Genomic DNA, 15,227 nt, shown 5'->3' on the forward strand with positions numbered 1-15,227 from the left:
ACACATATTTTGGAATTTTTTTCATAATCGCATAATTACCTACAGTGCAGTATTATATTGAGTTGAAATGGCGCGTTACGTCACGCTTGAGTAGAATTTTTACTCAAAAGCGATGTAGCACTGTTATTTATTTAATTATGAAAGAAAATAAAAAATATGAGTCATAATATTTTCTGATAAGGTATCTGTCTGACGGACAAATAATTGAAATTTTGTCATCTAGCCTATTTGATAAGGCGACATATTTTATAGTAGTTACCCTAGCTCCCCTAGACAAAGTATCATTTTATTTTATAGTACCCTAGCTCCCCTAGACAAAGTATCATTTAATTTTGTGGCAGTTGTAATTTCGGAATCGCTTCGTTCTAGATTTTTTTGGTTATGTGATTTTCTTCGCTTCAAGAAAATTGTTTCAATGTCAGTGAAAGATTCAGGTGGTGGCTACTTGAAATTTTTAAATTCGGACTCGAAATCGACCCCGCTCGAACGCTCCCCGAATCCCTCTAAACTAGGACAAATCCGTGGAAACCCGGACGGATGGCAACGCAATTTTTTTTTTAAATAATAACTATTTTTGTAATTTATATTTCACAAATTACTAATGGTACCGTTAACCCCTTGTACCTTTTGTACCCTTTGCACCACCGGCCTGCACCACTGGTGGTGCAAAGGGTATTTTTTAATCCCTTTTACACCACCAATAGTGCCGCCCTACCATTAACTGTAAAACGATTATCTATAATCATATAATATTAATATTATAAAGAGGAAAGGTTTGATTGTTTGTTTGTACTGAATAGGCTCCGAAACTACTGGACAGATTTGACAACATAACATAAAAATTAATAACAACCATTCATACCTACATACAACGAATAATATTCCTAAAGTACCAGGGCAACATAATCATAAAGGAGCTATATCAAATTCTTCTTGGTTGACCCGAGAAATAAACATGTATCAAAAAATAGCTCCTTTATGGTTATGTTGCCCTGGTACTTTATTCGTTGTATGTAGGATGTAGGCCCGGGGTATCGTGGGTCTGAAGTGAAATGTTTATAGGCACTTACACACACACAAATTAAAACTTTTAGGTAGGTTTTGATTTATTTATAACAATTAAATTATTAAGTATTTTACAGTCTACTACTAGTTTTACAGTCGATGGTAGCACAGCACTATTTGTTGATTTAAAAATACCCTTTGCACCACCAGTGGTGCAGGCCGGTGGTGCAAAGGGTACAAAAGGCCCCTTGTACTAAGCTAAATAATACTTGTGTTACGACTGGGCTCACCACAATAGTCGAGCAGCGGTGGAGTTCGAACCCGCGGTTCTCGGATTTCGAGTCGGCCAGTCTGACCCCTTCACCGTTCGGCTATCGTGGCTAGCCGATTAGAATGTATCCTTATAAGGTGAAGTAAGCCTACTGAATCTAGTTTCTTTATATAATTAAGCAAAAGGGATGGACACATTTTTACGTACGAGCGAAAGAGACAGGAGTTCGTTGCGCACGCGCAACCGGTCAGCAATGTTGCCAGCTTTTGAAACTGCATGCACCAGAAACTGACATATTATTGTTTATAAATAATAAAGACAAACATAAACAAAATATGGAAGACTGTGGACAGTTCTTTTCTAGAGATACCCATAATTGGTTAACTGACCACTTTCCAATATCTACCTACTCACATGTGTCTCTCTAACTAAAGTGCCAAAATATTGGTCTAATCTGAATAAAATATTTTTGATTTGATTTGATTTGATTGGTAAAATCACTGCGTGGAATTCTAAGTAGGTACGCATTTTAGCGGGACCAGCGGGACAGCCCATATTTTAAAAATGCAACTATTAAACTTGGAAATACTTTAAATTACATGAAAAAATATAAAACATTTATGCGTCATACTCGTACTAGACGGGTCATTAAGTGTCCATTAACATAGGGAAAACCCCTATGTGGCAACACTGAGGTTGGTCAAGAAAATCGAGCGGCAAGACAATGTTGTATCGTCGTGACGTCACTAATTGACTTGTTTATAGTAATTCCCATTTGGCCAGTCATTTGTCTTAAAATAAAACGGCAACTGTCAGTTCAGTTGTTTGTATATTCCCAGAGTTTGATAAAGTCAAAGTCAAAGTCAAAATTTCTTTATTTGTTTAGACTAATAAATAGTTCTTACAAATCGTCATAAAATATGCTCTTAAGGAGCCTCTACATGTCTCATAATCTTTTTACCCTACCAGCGCTTCGAGACCAACATTTGGCAAGTGCTGAGAAGAAGCGCCGCAACAAACTCAGTCACCACTGTCTGCCGGTTAATATAAATAAATAGAAATAGTAGTAGTAGGTACATTCGATTCAGGAGCAGTTCACTGAATTTACCATGCATTCTTGTATGGTGTTTCATAAGAATGGGTAGGTATACAAGATTGCGTGGTATATTAAACAAGGTAGTGACGTGCTAATATCTAGACTTACATATTAAGGTACTAGTAGAAATGACTCGCATACATAAATTTGAATAACTTGGATTGACCAGTCCCCGAAAGCAGCGCCTGTTCACAGACATGACGAGTTAACCAGCCATCGCTTCACTCGACCATATTAGAGGGAATGTAACGACCCGCCTCACTACGCCACCACCCCAGAGACATTTTAGTGAGAATGACAATGCCAAGTTATCTCTTTAAAAGAAACTAATAATAAAGCTAAGTAACAGTCCAGATTGAGAAGCATGACACTATAACATTTGAGAAATTATTATTAGTTTATACAATATTACTTTTCATTTTAATTCTTTTTAGTGCGAGCATGAGAGGACCATAATCCTACTCCCAGGATGACTTATCATTAAGAAAATCTCGAGTTGTATAATAGGCTTTTTTAAGCATGTGATCTTTAACTATACCTTTAAATTTATTATACGGTAGTTCTTTATATTTATCAGGGACTTTGTTATAAAAATGGATACCTTGTCCCATAAAAGTGGCAAACACTTTATTAAGTCTAAAAGCGGGTATAGCCAATTTATTTTTATTTCTAGTGTTGATTTGGTGAATATCACTTTTCTTTTTGAATTCGTTAATATTTTGTTGAATAAATAGAATACAGTTTAAGATGTATTGTGAAGCGGCCGTGAGAATGCCAATTTCTTTAAACAATTCTCTAAGGGACGCTCTTGCTTTCATTTTATACAAGTATCTTATCGCACGTTTTTGCAAAATAAATATTGTTTCAAAATCTGCAGCTTTGCCCCATAGCATGATTCCATATGACATTAGGCTATGAAAGTAGCTAAAGTAGACTAAGCGAGCTGTTGAAACATCGGTTAATGACCGTATCCTTTTTATTGCAAAAGCCGCTGAGCTGAGCTTTCCCGCCAGAGTTTCTATATGGGGGCCCCACTGGAGTTTTGAATCCAGGGTAATTCCCAGAAATACAGTAGAGTCTACCAGATCGATTGCATTATTATTAAGTTCTATTTGGGTACTAACTGTTTTTACGTTAGGCAAAGAGAATTTTATACATTTTGTTTTCTTTGAATTGAGTTGTAAATTATTTGTAGTGAACCAACTTAAAACTCTTGTTAGTGCATTATTTACATCGTCAAAGTTATTTTTACTTCTATCAATATTAAAAATCAAAGATGTGTCATCAGCAAATAACACGATTTCGCAAGAGTCCTTAACAAAATATGGTAGATCATTAATGTAAATAAGAAACAAGAATGGACCCAGAATGGACCCCTGCGGAACTCCCATTTTCACAGGTGACCCAGAAGACAAAACACCATTTATGTCAACTTTTTGAACTCTAAAGTTTAAATAGGATTGTATTAAATCCAAAGCCGAGTCCTTCACCCCATAATAGTGCAGTTTGCGAATTAGCGTTTGATGTTCTACGCAGTCAAAAGCTTTTGAGAGATCACAGAAGACCCCTAGTGCATTTTGAGAATTCTCCCAAGCCTCGAAGATATGTTTAAGTAGTGCAACCCCGGCATCGGTGGTGGAACGACCCTTGGTAAAACCATATTGTTCACTATGAAATAGTTTATTAGAGCCAAAGTGAATCATAAGTTGCTCCTGTATGATTTTTTCAAAAATCTTGCTTAGAGCGGGCAAGATAGAAATGGGTCTATAATTGCCAGGGTCGGTTTTGCTACCAGACTTAAATAATGGCATTAGTCTACTATGTTTCATGAGGTCGGGGAAGATGCCCTTCTCTATGCAATTATTGAATATTATCGCTAACTGTGGGGAAATTATATCAATAATGTGTTTGACTATCTTGACAGAGATGCCCCAGATATCAGTTGTACTCTTTACATTTAAAAGATTAAAAGTTTTAGTGATATCTAATGGAGTAATATGTTTAAAAGAGAAGTGCGAGTCACAGGGTGTCACGTGGGTTTTCAAAATTTCTTCAGCCTCGGAGGGAGATGACTTTAAGTTGGCAGTTGTTGCTGAAGCTATATTACCAAAAAAATTGTCAAAAACTTCCGCTACATCTTTATCTGCAGATATCAAATTATCGTGAACTTTGATAGAAAAGTCATTATCTCTTGGTTTTAGTTTACCAGTCTCTCGGTTGATAACATTCCAAGTTTCTTTTATTTTATTACTGGCGTTCCCTATCTTGTCCCGAATATAAAAAGACTTAGCCATGAAGCAAACTTTCTTAAAAAAATTTGAATACTTTTTTACATGCTCAAGAAAAGATATACTATTATTATACTTTTTCATGCCATAAAGTTCATATAACGTATTTCGACTTTTGTATATTCCCTTAGTAGCCCAGTCACTAAACTTACATTTGGTATTTGGTTTTAATGGCTTTACCGTAAAAACTTTGTCATGTTCGGTTTTAATACATTCGAAAAGGTTATTGTAAAGAGCATCTGGGTCTCCCTGCACATACGGGACTAAATGCAATTTATTTTCAAGATTATTTTTAAAACGTTCTAGACGACTAATGGTTACAGGTCTACATACGGCATTTTTATTACTTTTATTATTCAAATTATTACAAATAAATTCTACTTTAATACCACAGTGATCTGACGTAAGATTGTGTATGACAGCTTTATTGTCAGGGACACAGCTAGAGAAAATATTATCTAGACAAGTAGCTGTGGTTTCCGTAATTCTAGTTGGTTCCTTAAATTGATTAAACAAATTAAATGACTTAAAAAGGGAAAGTAGTCTTACAGAATATGATGATGAGCTATCTAGTAAATTGACGTTAAAATCTCCACAAACTAAGACCTTTTTGTTGCTGTTACAAGTTTTATTAAGAGCATCCTCAATAGCCGCTTCAAAAATACCAAAGTCCCCAGAAGGGGGTCTATACACACATACAATGATGTAACTCTCAAGCTCGACACAGGAAATTTCGACAACACGCTCAACTGATAGCCCTACTACATCTTTGCGTTCTTTATATCTAATATTATTATTCACAAATATTAAGGAGCCTCCGTGAATGGCAGACTTCCTGAAAAACGCGCTACTTAACTGATAATTATCTATATGAAAAGAGCTTTCATATTTCTTTAGCCAGTGTTCAGTAATACACATTACATTAATATCAAAACTTTTTAAGAATAGCTCTATTTCTAAGACTTTGCTGGCCAAGCCTTGAATATTTTGATGAACAATCTTGAATGTTCCGGGCTTGGCCTTTGTCGAGTGCCTCAGTTTAAACAACTAGTAGTAGGTACAGTCATAATATTGTTACTATTTACATACTGAGATATCAAATTATTAGTACCCTGACTATGATCAGTTTTATGAATATAATTACATTTAATATTGTATGCAATCAATGAGGCTAATTTATTCTTCATTTTTTTAGAGAGATACATTGTATCTACAGTCAACTTAAAGCTAGAAATAAATTTATTTATGTCAAAGAGTAAAAGTGCGTCGCTATGACGATAAGTCAAGTTATACATAAGTATATTTAAATCAAATATGTTCTTGTTTAACTTATTTAGATTATACCCTGAATTTACATAGGGTAAAGTACACAAAATTATCTTACATTTTATCCTATTTTGCAAATCCAAGAGTTGGTCAATATTCTGAATTATACTCTTTTTATCTACAGAGTAACTATTACCATACATTATAATAACATTGGAGTTCTCATCTAATTCTTGGTTTTTACCAATTTCGTAAATTATCTCCGTCAGAAACCTGCCTGGATAGCAATAATTCAAGACTTGTGTATTCAAGTGCTCCCTGAGCATAGAACCTACCCCCTGACCAAGCTGATCAGAATAAATATAGGTTTTCCCTCCATTACCGGTATCACTAATTTTTTTAGACAAGGCAGTTTCATTAGTTTGGGATTCAGTGAATAATATGTCCTGCGCCGGCTCAGTTTGAATAGACTTTGGAATTGTAGTGGGCTGAAGGCCATTAATACAGTTACAAGACTGTTTTTTTGATAAGGTCTCAAAACGCTCAGTGTTGTAATTACATAGGTCAACAAGTTTGGATGTGGCCAGTACATGTTCATTGATTTGTTTCTGTGCCATTTCATATCGAGATTTAAACTGTTTAAGATAAAGTTCCAAGTCATCTATTTTCTCATGTAAGATCAAAGTATTATCATCATACAACTTTTTGTTTTGTTCTATTTTTAAGTTGTATGATTTAAGCTTTTCTTTTAAAAGATTTTTTTCTTTCAATAGAATTGACTGTTTAGGTAAACTACGTTGAAATTTAATTAATTTTTTGCATTTCTTGATAAATTTCTTGATTTTAATATATTTTTTAAGTTTATTATTACTATTAAATTGATACTTTACTGCTGGACCGGAACAGGACACATCACAGGTCAAGTCTATTATAGGTATAGTTGGATTCTTCGATTCATGATCATTGTTCATCAATTCATTATACAGGCTCACGGTTGAGTTGAATTCTTGAGCCTGTTTTTCTTCCTCCATAGATTTTATGGTTTTATGTGACTCACATAGGCTCTTTTCGAGGTCATGGATGCGATCCAAAGCCTGCTCATGAGTGTTGTTGCATTCACTGAAGGAGTTCACCGTTTGTTGCAATTTCAAACATTGTTCCGCGAGGTCCAGATATTTGCCATGAAGCTCGGCAAGCTCATTCTTCAGTTGTGAGTTCCTGTTTACAACTTTATGAATCTCCTGTTCACTGTCTTCACGTTCCCGGAGAAGCTGGTCGCTGACCTCTCGTGAAGCTTTGAGGTCCAGGAGAGCCTGCCTCAACTTAACTTCCATGTCCTTCATGGTGGCCTTACGGGTCAACATCCTTGAAGCTTGTTGCAGTGAAGTTTACCAATGGAAATAGGATTTTGTTTAGCGATCCCGATCGAAGAACCGAGAAAAAAAATACAAAAAAGGGTTTTAGTGATCTTGGCAATAACAGTAGGTGATAGACTATTAGGGATCTGTATTTGAATACTATCTTATTATCATTTAAAAGTCTTATTACAGAAAATAACCAATTTATAAAGTAAAGCTAAGTTGTGTGGGTAGGATTTTTTGTTAAGGTTAGATAATTCTTCTACTTATTTCCACTACAATAAAAGATATTTTACACGAATTGTGTTATTTTACAGACTAAAGTTTAAAACTGAGTAATTAAAAGGCAAAATATGAATATAAAGGCACTGGGTCTCTATCAGAAGGAACTCTAGGGGTGGAATCTCCATTGGCGTGGGTTAACGGGCAAGGAGATAATATCTTGGATGGTTGACAACCACTTTTCCTACAATTTAACGTTCCACCAAACTCAACACGCTTTCAAAGATAACCTCGCAGCCGCCTGCTCACACTTGACATGACACAACTGATTGACAGTTATCTTTTTCTGCGCATTAGTCGGGTGTTACGTTTAGGAATCACAAACCTTCCGCTCTACAGATTTATACAGATAACATAATATTAAGATTGGTACTATTAATCATCAATAATAATTGCAGCATCTGTGTCCGGCGCCGACACGGCCAGCCTGACTATCGCACGGCCTCGTGCGCTTAGTCCAGGGTTTGTCCATCTGTAAACATTCAATTTCTCATTATCACGGCTCGTCCATTCCTGACTACAGAGCGTGCGAATATCAGATCGTAGAATCACAATAAATACAGCTGATCAGGGCGTGATGACCCTCGATCAGGAAACCAAACCATTACAGCTGGCCCGGGCGCGAAGCCCGACCAGGAAACCAAAACATTACAGCTGGCCCGGGCGTGAGGCCCCTTCGACCAGGAAACCGGGGTTTAGGTAACATGGCCCGACGCGCAAGGCTTAAGCCAAGGCTCCTTCAACCATTTACCTCAAACCGCACCACTACTACTGCTGATCCAGGCATGCAGCCATGCGACCAGGAAACCAGGGTTTAGGTAACATGGCCCGACGCGCAAGGCATAAGCCAAGGCTCCTTCAACCATTTACCTCAAACCGCACCACTACTACTGCTGATCCAGGCATGCAGCCGTGCGATCAGGAAACCAACATTACACCAGCGTGGCCCGGGCGTAAACAGCCCCTTCAACCACGGCAACAGGGTGGCCCGGGCGCCCTTGGCCCGGCCCCCTTAACTCACTCACTCACAAAGGCCCTTCCAGTTTACGTCAATCACAATAATTTCCGTCAACCTGCACCAACTCTCAATGTCTGAGTCAGCATCCTCCATGTAAAACTTGATCAGTTGCGTAGCGTAGGTGTGCATGCTGAAAGATTTATCTCCTTTGAATAGTGCCCTTCGAATCCCACTTCTGATAAAGGCACTGGGTCTCTATCAGAAGGAACTCTAGGGGTGGAATCTCCATTGGCGTGGGTTAACGGGCAAGGAGATAATATCTTGGATGGTTGACAACCACTTTTCCTACAATTTAACGTTCCACCAAACTCAACACGCTTTCAAAGATAACCTCGCAGCCGCCTGCTCACACTTGACATGACACAACTGATTGACAGTTATCTTTTTCTGCGCATTAGTCGGGTGTTACGTTTAGGAATCACAAACCTTCCGCTCTACAGATTTATACAGATAACATAATATTAAGATTGGTACTATTAATCATCAATAATAATTGCAGCATCTGTGTCCGGCGCCGACAAATATTTACATGAAATTATAACCTCAACATTGGGAATTGTAATGTTTTATTTTCAGTGTATAATGCAAAATACATGTAATGTACCTATAGATATTAGTTAATTAATGAATAAAAACAATACTCCCCTGTTAATTTGTTCCGTAAATTTGAATTTATGAAGATTTTTCGTTGACAGCTGACGAAATTTTGTCTTCACTTTTTTGTCTTAAATACTAAATATTTTCGTCGGATAACACTCGTATAGGGGAGAGGGGGGCAGCTTTGAACAATTTTCATAGTTTATTAAATATCTTCTAAATTTGACTGATTTCATTAATTTTTTCTTCCTAGATAGAGGTCATGGTTATCACACAACAAAATAATGATGTTCTTCTTAATTGTTCATGAACGCTTATTAAGATATTTACATTTTTGCACAGACCTGTAAATGTTCAAAACTGCCCCGTAGTCGGGGCAGCCTTGAACACGCCTGGGGCAGTTTTGAATTAGTATTTTTTTCAATGAAATAAAACGGAATATTTATGAATATGTAATTTTTAAATAATTAATAAATAAAATTCTAAATGATCAGTGTCATTTGGGATCAATTTAACATGCTTATTTTATTTTAAATCAATCTGTACAAAGTAACACAAAACTTAGGGATATTATTTAAAAAAAGTAAATATAAGATATATCAATTAACTAAATACTAATAGACTTTCTGTTTAATGACACATCAAAGACAAAACTGCATAATTTTAAAAATTTCAATTAACTACTAAAACTAGCTTTTGCCCGGACTTCACCCAGCTTGAAATTTTATCTGTTACAGTAAAGCAATCTGCTTATTTTTTATGTAAGAACCTTCTACGAAGTATTAGAAAACTTAAAGTTTCATAATACCACTGAAAAAAGAAAATTGATAAAGTTCAAAGGTGCCCCAACCATTTCGTTCAAAGCTGCCCCATGGGTATATTTCCAGAAAAAAACATAAATTTCATAACGGAACATACTTTTATGTTGCAATTTCTTATCAAATCTTCATTGAAACTATTTAAACTTCCATATAGTAAACAAACCACTCACTATTTTATAAAACTACGTCCACAAAAACCTTAGAACCAAAATAAAAAAGTGCGAAACTGGCAGTCAAAAACAAAAAAGCACTTTTACCGGTTAACCTACAGTTAAATATTAAAAATGAGATGTGACAGCTATGCGCATCAGTGCTGGCAATATAAATTATGATTTATACCATTGTAGCCTAAACCAGTGATTTTTAAATTCATTTGTTCTAAGCTGCCCCTGTCCAAAGCTGCCCCCCTCTCCCCTACATTATTTATACGATAAACAATTGATTTCAGTATATTTTATCACAATATTACACGAAATTATAGTAAATTAACATTATAAAAGACAATGCCGGAAATTGGCGTCTTTTTTTTTTCGCGCGGCCATCGACCAAACTTTGATTTTTCATTACATAATAGTGTAATAAATCAAACTTACTATGACATGTATACCTCTAAACTCAGTCTGAACTGAGTTACGAGCATTAGAAGTTTGATGATTTTCATACTAGATTTTCTTTTTGCGCGCAAAGTTTTGTAAGAAATTGCAACAAACTAGTGAGATTGTATGAGTAAACAAACAATACCATCCATTAAAGGCTCCAGACATCAGTATGGAGCAGAATCAGTGCAATAAAAAAATAGCGCAATATTTTGTTGCAATTTCTTACAAAACTTGCGCACAAAAAGCAAATCTAGTATGAAAATCATCAAACTTCTAATGCTCGTAACTCAGTTCAGACTGAGTTTAGAGGTATACATGCCATAGTAAGTTTGGTTCATTACACTATTTTGTAATCAAAAAACAAAGTTTGATCGATGGCCGCGCGAAAAAAAAAAGACGCCACTTTCCATACAAAATCTGGCATTGCCATTTGACCCGTTAAAATTACGCGTCTGACAGCTAGGGACAGTGTTGCCAACCCGAATTTTCGAAAATTGGTAGATTATGTGCCAATTGTTGGTAGAAGTTGGTAGAATGTAAAATGCAAAATTGGTAGATCTACCACCTCAACTTAGAAAAAAAATTAAGATTCATAAAACCATGGAATAGAAAGTATTTGCATGTTTATTTAAAATAAATCTTCCACCGGCACACTTTAGATCACACCTACATGATTTACAATAAAAATATCCTTCATCCTTAGTACTTTCTTGAAGCCAACCTGCAAATTCCTTATCTTTCTCCCATAATTTTGAATATTTCGCAACATAGCAAGCTTAACACACACACACACACACACACAATCCAAATCCAAACGACACACAGATCATCACAGATGAGAGAGAAATAAATAATTACCACAGATTTTTTTATAAACTTGGCTTCACACGTTTGGGCCACAGACTAAGTAGTAAGAAGAGAACAGGGTGGCTAATGAGGGCTATCGTTTTTATACTTAACAGTTGGCACCCCTGGCGATTGACAGGACCTTACTCTACAGTGGCGCCAACTGGTGAGCGCTAAACGATAGCCTTATTGTCGGGTTATAGACGCGACATTGTGGTGATATGTGTAAATTTAAAAAATAGGTAGATTTTAGGTCTAGGGTGGTAGATAGGTAGACTGAAGTGAAAAGTGGTAGATCTACCAAAAAGTTGGTAGATATGGCATCACTGGCTAGGGATGCCAGCGCAAAAAAAAAAGTAGATTTTTATAGTTAAATTAAGATGGTGGAATTAAGCCTTACCTATATTAGTCTTCTTTTGTGCGTTTGTCTAAATCAGTGGTTCTTAAACTTTAAGTCATGAGGGAATATTTTACCAAATTTCTGTCTTGTCAGAGACCACCTCATAATCGACTTAATTCCAAAACCAGTTTGACAGTAAAAATCAGTTAAAAGTGGTTTTGACTAAGGTGTGCAAGTGCACATCGTGGACCACTTGGAATGCCTCCAGGGACCACCAGTGGTCCGCGGACCACCCGGTTAAGAACCACTGGTTTAAATAATGAATTTAAGTTTGTCTAATAAAGTTTTTTTTATCCACAACGAAGAAGATCTTGCTTGGCCTGCATCTCATCTGATGGAAAGTGATGATCAGGCCAAAGGAGGAAGCGACTTTCGTCCGGAATCATCAACTACAGAGGAAATCTTACCTCCAACTGCCGGAATACAACAATGCTGTTTTATCATTGTTGTTATGCGATAGACTTAGATCACACTTATGCCGTTAAAGTATTTTCCCTCTTAAAACATTTAAAAAACTACTTTACAAATAACGTTTTTAAATGTAGGTAAACAGTTACATTATAATACAAACGCAGGATCTGAATAATTTATAATACAAAATTATTCAGATCCTGCGTTACCCATTTGCTAATAAAACGGGGTAATTCTGGATAATTGAATACATCACGGGGTTGTCATGGCAACGCGTTTAAGGCACTATCTCATTAGCTGACGCGTAATCACAGCCCGACAGAGGCAGCGGTTTCAGGTTAGGCTGCGATGTACAGAGGGCAGTGTGAGTTTACATCAAACGCGCTCACTAGTGAGTCAGTGAGCGCGTGAAAAAATTACATTTAGAGTAGGCGCACACCGTTGATTTTTCGTCGGCCGATAGTTTAGTCGGGCAGTTGATCAGTAAGGGCATGTATGGGAGTGCGCACACTACGCCGATTCGATTTGGCCGATTCTTCATACAAATTAAAATCGGGCACAACTATCGGCCAACTAAAATCAACGGTGTGCGCCTACTCTAAACGGATTACTCATTGCAGCGCCCCTAGCGGAAACTTTTAAAAACTATAATTTTCATAAATTTTTTTAGTGAACGCGTTTGATGTAAACTCACACTAAGCCCTCTGAGCTCCACAAACTGGTTTAAATGGGCCAGTATTTACCAATATTTAATTTACCAAATTTTAAAGCTACAATAGCTGAGTGGTATCGGTGTTAGACTGGCCGAATCGAGACCCGAGGAACGGGGGTTCGAACCCTGCCACCGATGGACTATTGTGGTGAATAGGTACACTAGTACCTAACAAGCTTAATTAGCTTACCACGAGTGGGGTTAACGGAAAATGAATTAGAAGACAACTTCAAATACACTTCATTGTGAATTTTTGAGACTTTGAAATCAATAAATTGTAAGTCTATTGAGTTTGAGTGAGACGTCCTTGCCTTGATTACCATATAAAGTCTATTGGAGAATCAAGTTTTGATAACTTATAAAAGGTATGGTAGCAGGAGCCAAGTAGTTTCGCTCAAGAAAGACTTACGAAATTGCACCTGTCAGAATATTTGCTCTTGTTTTAACTAGGGGGCTGTTAGTTAGTATGACGGGGCAATTTTACCCCACTTCGCCTTCTGATAGGGTCACTAGAATGGGAGCGAACTCCCAGTGTGTCCGCGCCCGACTTGTTTCGCGTTTGAGCGAAACATGTCAGGCTGTATGTGGCCCGATAATTTATTGCTAACTCGACGGATGCCTGCAGTTCGGCCCGACACACTCGGACGACTACTGCTACTCTTACCCGACCACTGGACAAAGGTTCCTCCATCATCATCATCATCCTTTCTTGTCGTGTCGACAACAAACCTACACAGCGTCAGCCCAAAACTCCGCCACAAGGATGGCGTTGTCAGTAACCTTCATTAAATCTTCCTACGTGCAGTTGTTTAGGTACGCAGGGCACGACATCATGTGCTTCGTAGACTGGGGAACAAAACCACACTTGCACTCCAAGTTTGAGCCATCCAAGAATCCCTACCTGAACAGATTGTCTTTACTATGGCCGACCTGCGTCCGAAGTTGTTAGTTAGAAGAGTTAGTTTAAAGACTTCCAGGTATCATCCTTTCAGCCATAGGACGTCCGCTGCTAAACATAGGCCTCCTCCAACAATTTCCGTAGGTATTGACCGGTTGGTAGCGGCCTGCTTCTAGCCCCTTCCTGCTACCTTTATGAGGTCATAGGTCCGCCTAGTGGGTGGACGTCTCACGCTACGTTTTCCGGTACGTGGCCTCCACTCCAGAACCTTGCTGCCCCATCGGCGATGTGGCCTATGTTGAGCAGTGGACGCCTTGTGTGTGGCTGAAATGATGATGATTATGTTGAACATATTGGCCGATAGGGACGGCCAGTGTCCTCAGGAGCCAATGACACCTACCTACTAACAACCTGTTATGCCTGCATCCAGCCAAAAGATGTCCACTTCAAAAGGATAAAGGCTTCGCCCAAGGATTTCCCGCCACTTTCACCAAGTCGTCGGTCTACCGAGTGCGAGGCCAACGGATAGCTGATATAATAAAAATGCGATCTTTATTTTTTGCTGAACCTGAATTTGGCGATGGAAATGAGAAATTACCTAATACACTTCACACGAAAGATGTCCAAAAAGATAGAAAGGATCACAATATTCATGAGTTATGCCAATGCTTTGTAGTAAATATGAAATAAAGAGTACTAAAAAGGCTTGTTGAATGAAAATGTAAAAGATTTAAAACTCGTCCGTCATTTTATCATTTATTTTACTCATAAATCTGTAATACCATAATGGCTATTTAAATAAAGAGGATTTATGAAACAGAAATTCATTTCACGTTAAATTAATCAGATTACACAATTTCACTCGCAAATCATTTCCATATTTATCATATTAATTATGGGATCACGCCACTCCACCGTCAGCTTTTCATTTGACGACGACATCGCAAAGTCGTGCGTTTAATCGTGCAGTCCTGCGTTTAATCGCACGTCTGTGGGCGGCCTAACGCTGATGAATGCTTCACGCTTTGCCGCTCGGAATTAGGAGACAGGAACGAACCCGATAACGTTCCTGAAACCCGGATTGACAGGAACGTTATCGGGTTTTAGGACATCACTTCGCGCATTGCCAAGGCCAGAGCTACCTTCGCACAACTTCGCCCCATATGGCAGTCACTGAAACGTGGAAGGTCACCAAGGTTATCTCGCACCAGCTGCAGGTCTTCATCAACCGCTGCCTTCGCCGAATTCTCGGCATATAGATAATGGCCCGAGAAAATCTCCAACGTCGAGCTATTGGAACGCTGCCACGAAATTCCGATCGACCAGCAGATCAAGCGCCGCAAGTGGAACTGGATCGGC

The 15,227-nt window shown here is 37.8% G+C and overlaps 1 protein-coding gene across 1 annotated transcript in view; it reads left to right on the plus strand.

Annotated features, from left to right (window-relative positions):
• The window catches only part of LOC135082122 (ceramide synthase 5-like), a 240,778-nt gene that overhangs the window by 146,020 nt on the left and 79,531 nt on the right, over window positions 1-15,227 (plus strand). The window lies entirely within an intron of this gene.

This window comes from Ostrinia nubilalis, chromosome 21 (genome assembly GCF_963855985.1).
Source record: "Ostrinia nubilalis chromosome 21, ilOstNubi1.1, whole genome shotgun sequence".
In the NCBI taxonomy this organism is placed as follows: Eukaryota; Metazoa; Arthropoda; class Insecta; order Lepidoptera; family Crambidae; genus Ostrinia; species Ostrinia nubilalis.